The sequence below is a fragment of the Corapipo altera genome, unplaced genomic scaffold (genome assembly GCF_003945725.1).
Source record: "Corapipo altera isolate COAL_440 unplaced genomic scaffold, ASM394572v1 129, whole genome shotgun sequence".
Taxonomy (NCBI): Eukaryota; Metazoa; Chordata; class Aves; order Passeriformes; family Pipridae; genus Corapipo; species Corapipo altera.
Genome location: NW_020885107.1, coordinates 149,930 through 155,486, shown reverse-complemented (window position 1 = coordinate 155,486; position 5,557 = coordinate 149,930). Strand labels below are relative to the sequence as shown.

Genomic DNA, 5,557 nt, shown 5'->3' with positions numbered 1-5,557 from the left:
GATGACAGAGGTTGGAAAAGCCCTCTCAGCCCATGGATCCACCCTGGGCCCCATCCCCACCTTGGCCCCCAGCCCAGAGCACTGAGTGCCACGGCCAGGCCTTCCTGGGACACCTCCAGGGATGGGCACTGCAAACCTCCCTGGGCAGCCCCTGCCAAGGCCTCACCACCCTTTCCACCAACAAAGTCCTCCTCCTGTCCAACCTGACCCTCCCCTGGTCCAGCCTGAGGCCGTTTCCCCTTGTTCTGTTGCTGTGAAGTCCCTTAACACAGGCTGAGAGACCTTGAACATCCCTTCCACCCCAAACCATTCCATAATTCTATAATGATTCTGTGATTCACAGAGGAATAATGGTGGAGAAATCCCTAAATGTCAAAGCTGGAGGAAAAACTCATCATATGAATTTTCAGGAAAACCTTGGAGTATCAGGACTGTTCTCATGCCATGGGGCACTTTCTAAACCCAAAGTAGTTTTTCCTATTATTTTCAATTTAACCTGTTGTTTCTTGGCATCTTGTGTTACTTTTGAGCGAAAGGTGACTCAGAGGTTTCTCTTCATGCTTTCTGCAGTTCTGTGTTTGATTGTTCCTTCTTCCCTCTTCTAAGGACACTGCTGTTCCTCACTGGCCATTCCTCGGTGACCTTACAAATGTTCTTCCTTTTGTGGAGCAGCTGCTTTGCTGCTCTGCCCCAAACAGATGATTTCCAAACAGATGAATTGTGTCCTGGTCAACATCTGGAGGGAAGGGAGCAAGAGAAGGAAAACAGAGGGAGAAAGAGAGAATTTTTTTTTTTATGAGTGGCTGCTCTTCACCCTTCGCTGTCTCAGGGGTGGTGGTTTGTGCTGCTCTGATTTTATACTGGTCAGGTGGGATGAGGAGGTTTTTGGGATCCTTTCTGCTGTTTCAGGCCATGCAGAATCATGGAATGGTTTGAGTGGGAAGGGACCTTAAAGCCATCCAGCCCCAACCCTGCTATGGGCAGGGACACCTCCCACTGGCCCAGGTTGCTCCAAGCCCCGTCCAACCTGGTCTTGGACACTTCCAGGGATCCAGGGGCAGCCACAGCTTCTCTGGGAAATCCATTCCAGCCCCTCCCCACCTTCCCAGGGAAGAATTCCTACCCTATATCCCATCTAAATTCACCTCCTTACAGCTTAAGGCCATCTGCAGACAATGTTTGCAGGGGCTCTGTGGGGATGGGCCCATCAAGTGCTGGCTCACGTGTTTCCCTTGGATGGAAAGGATGCTGTACATCCCTCGTTCCCTGATGGATGTAAAAATGCCATAAGGACATGGCAGCAAACCCTCCATCCTCAGGAAATGCTCCCCACACACAGTGTTTGGTAAACACCTTTCCCACAGACTGGAGCCCAGAATGTTTAAGCTGAACACATTCCAAATTGATGCAGAGTAGGAGTGAAAAGAAAGGGAGAGGAAAAAAAAAGCACCAAAAACCCCTAAACTAGTTTAAAGCCTCGTTTGAAATTCTCCTGTTCCATCCCCGTCGCTCTGGAGGGAGAGCAGAAGTCCAGGAGAACCATCTGTGCAGGGAAGGCTCTTTCCAGAGTCGTTGCTGGGGTGTGTGATGAGTTGATTGCATTGGTTGGGAAGAGGGAGGTTGGGATGGGCCTCCAGGGAGCCTTCAGCAGCCAGAAGGGTTTTGAACGGAATAGTAATAAAGGAACGAGGGTTGGTTTGTAAATGGACGTGTTTGTTTCATGGAATCACGGGATGGTTCGGGCCGGAAGGCACCTTAAACATCATCTCATTCCAACCCCCTGCTGTGGGCAGGGGTGCCACCCACCCGTGCCAGGCTTTGTCACCCATCCCAAGAGCAGTGTCACGTGTCAGGGGGTGCCAAGAGAGCTTGGTTTCGGGGGGGAGTTGAGGTTGAATTAGAGCAGAGTTTTGTTCCCGGCGTTTCTCGCGGCAGACCCGTCTGTGGTAGTTTGGTCTGGGCCTTCCTTGGTGACCGGTTTGTAGCCAAGGAAGGGCCCAGATTTACCCAGTATTCCCTACGATTTTTACGTAAGCCGAGCTATAAGAAGAAAGGAGGAGAGGCCTTCACTCTCTTTCCTTCCAGCAGCTTGGAGGTGCAGGTTCCCTGGTGTTGAGTCTGTTGTGTTGGGGAGCGAGGCCTGGTGAGGCTTGGTGAGGCCTAGTGAGGCCTAGTGAGGCCTGGTGAGGCCTGGTAAGGCCTTGTTGACCTTGGGAGGCGGAGGTTGCCGGCGATCGTTCCAGAGCGACTCTCGGTTGTCCCAAGGAGAGTAGTGAGATATTTCTTTGCCAACTCTTTTAGTTGCTAGATATTGGGCTACTAATCGGGATATATATATATTTTATTTTGGTTTTGTTCCTTTTCCCTTCCCCCTTCCCTTTCTCTTGTGAAATTGTATATATATTTCAATTGTATATAACTGTAACATAAGTGTAAATATATTTATATATATATTGCTATAGCTGTCTCTCTCGTTTCGGGTTTTTCTTGGTTGTTTTTCTCCCTCTTCTCCCTGAGGTTTTGGGGGAGGGGGGGACTTCTTGTGGTAAGGTTTGGAGACTTGGCAGGGAGCCAGCTTCAAACCATATCACCGTCCCACCGTGGATTTTGGAATCCCTGAGCGGCCACTGGCCAACAAATTCTGCTGCAAACCAGCGTGAGGTCGTGTGGGAAGCTCTGGTGTGGCTGAGTGGCACTGGAGATGGGCAGGAAGCCTTCAGCAGGGAGCTGGAGACACGGGAAGGCAAGGAGCATGTGGAATGTGTGCTAGGGAAGGATCTCGAGCGGTGAGTGTGTCCTTCACCCCGCTGTTAACAAAGAGGAGCAGGGGCCAAAGGGCTCTTTGAAATGGAAACAAAGGCTGAAGCTCCCGTCTCAGAAGGTTCTGTGTCTGCTCACCAGGTTTGGAAAACTGTTTCTGTGGTTACGGAACAAACAGGATCAGACAAAGGCAGGACACGTAAGGGAGCCCGGGAGGGAGGTCGGGGTGAGCCTGGGGGGAGGCTGCTGACTGCAGATGAGGACTTGCACAGGGGTTTGGAGACCTCCAGGTCCCTTCAGATGGTCAGATAGAGCAGTGCTGGGAGCAGGAGTTGTTTTCTGATCCCAGGGGGGAAAAAAAGAAGCCAACTGGAGCTGGTTGGTGTTTGTGTCTGTGAAGGAACTGCTTGGGATCGCTCATCCTTCGTCACCAGCAGAAGGGCTGAGGTGTCAGTTCCTGACAGAAGGAGGCTTGGGGAAAAAAACCACTGGAGTTTCTGCTTTCCTGACTCGTTCTGAGCCTCAAAGGCAGCGCTGAAGGCCTTTGGTTGGCTCGTGAAAGGCTGTGCAGTAGAGCTGGGGCTGGGCTGGGCTTCCCCACGCTCTGAGGTTGGAGGTGGCAGCACCAATTCTCACCCAGATGGCAGAGAAAACAATGGAGAGATGGCAGCTCTGATTGTTCAGGATGGATCCTGAATCCATTCCTCAGGAGGGAAACCTTCCACGGTCAGAAAAGTGCTACGTGGCCCTTCTTTCAGTCCTTAAAGGAGCCTTCTTGGAAAGGTGGAGCAGACTTTTGGTAGGGCCTCTAGGGGTAGGATGAGGGGGAATGGCTTCCCAGTGACAGAAGGCAGAGTTAAATGGGATATGGGGAAGGAATTCCTGGCTGGGAGGGTGGTGGGGCCCTGGCCCAGGTTGCCCAGAGAAGCTGTGGCTGCCCCTGGATCCTTGGAAGTGTCCAAGGCCAGATTGGACAGGGCTTGGAGCAACCTGGGCTGGTGCAAGGTGTCCCTGCCCATGGCAGGGGGTGGCACTTGGCTGGGCTTTGAGGTCCCTTCCAGCCAAACCATTCCATGATTCTGTGATCCACTAACCTCTGGGGCAGGAAGGGCTGTTCAGAAACAGGGAGATGAGGAAGAGAGGCAGAGGAACTCCTGGTGTGACCCTCAGAACTCAGCTGGCCTGTGGTTTCCAGATGACCTCGGGCACATCCTCCCCACTGTGCCTGTCCCTTCCCCCTGGTGACAGCTGGGCAGGGGTTGTGCCCTGCTCTTTGAAGACCCTTTGCAACCACAGGCACATGGAAGGATGACCTGCCTGATGCTCCAATAGATCTTTTTGTGTGGCGTCTCCCCATAACTCCATGTGCCTTTCCAGCTCAGTCTCCCTGAATTATTCCCTGCTCCAGATTCCTTCCTGCCTGTCCTTTCTGTGCCTGGACACCAGCCAGCAATCCCACACCCATTCTCTTCCCCCATCCCCTCTGAACCCCGCTCCAGTGCGATCCTCAGGATTCGTTTCCTCATCCAAAGGGTTCAAGGGAAGGGTGAAAGTGTCCTCAGAGGGTAGGAAGGAGCGTTTGGGTGTGGAGGGAGTTTGCTCCCAGCTGTGCTCACGCTGTTCCAGGGTATCTTTTCAGCTTTTTAAAAGGGAACAGCCCCTAGATATAAAAGGGTTTAGGTAGTTTTAAACCAGTAATTAAAAATAAAATAAAAAAAAGAATTAGTGGTGACTCAAACATCCATAAAAAAGGTCTGGCATAAAACTCCAGCTCTGAAGTTCTGAAATGTATGGCTTATAAATGTCACTTTTGTGGGAGTCTCTACAAGTGGAGTTGGTTTCTTTGAGACAGGGCAGAGCCTCTGAACTCCACTGAGCAGCACCCTGCTCTGCAGCACTGCCTGAAGAACCATTTGGGGGTTTGGGGGATGGTTACAGGGAAGTGGATTTTGGGTTAGGAAAAGAGTTTATCTGGTCACCGCAGCGGAGAAGCTCTCGGGTAACTCCCAAGTGCCAAGAACTTTCTGTGCTCGGCTCTTTGTTTTTTTCCATGGCTTTTTATTTTTAATATAAATAAGCTGCAACGTTTTTCTGGTTCCTCCGTGGCAGAAGCAGCAAAGTGACCCCGGGTGAGTCACGGGGCTGCCTGAACATGTCCACCACTTTCACTCCGTGTTCTTCGGGGTGCCACGGCCACAGCACATTGTTTGTTGTCTCATCTGACTCCAGAGAGACAAGTGAACTGCTGAGACTGACTGTAAAACACAGAAAGAGCTGCTGCTTTGGTCAAGTCACAGGAAAAGTCTGATAGAAGTGTGGTTCAGATCCGAAGTTTGGATTAATGCCCTGGCTGATTCATCCCGGGATTTTTGGATGGGGTTTTTACATCCTCTCCCTCAAGTCACCCAGCAAAGCTTGAGTAGGTGTGTAGGGACCTGCAAAGCTTCCTGGCCAAAGCCCAGCCCAGACAATGGGCTCCTTGTGCTGCTGGGACTCTGAGCTGCTTTTTCTCTTGTTTATTTGTTCTTTGTTTCCTGCTCTTTGTCGTTTGTCCGAGGGAACAGGGAATTAGGGCTGGGGCTGTTGATTAAAGGGGAGCTTTAGGCTCGTTGAGCTGCAGGGAGGGAGCTCTGCTCTAACAGCCTGTGGCAAGTGGAATTCAGGGGCTCCCCAAACAAATTAAAAAAAACCCAAAACAGAACCCTTGAAAATATCTGGAAATATGTCCTTCTTCCAGCAGCTGAAAGGTGTTGTGGATTCTGTCAATCATGGAATCATGGAATAGTTTGGAAGGGAC

The 5,557-nt window shown here is 51.2% G+C and overlaps 1 long non-coding RNA gene across 1 annotated transcript; it reads left to right on the top strand.

Annotated features, from left to right (window-relative positions):
* Window positions 1-1,148: 1,148 nt before the first annotated feature.
* On the top strand, window positions 1,149-3,113 carry LOC113960307. Its single transcript, XR_003532013.1, has 2 exons — window positions 1,149-1,946; window positions 2,572-3,113. It is a non-coding gene; the product is annotated as an uncharacterized LOC113960307 (long non-coding RNA).
* The last annotated feature ends 2,444 nt before the right edge of the window (window positions 3,114-5,557 follow it).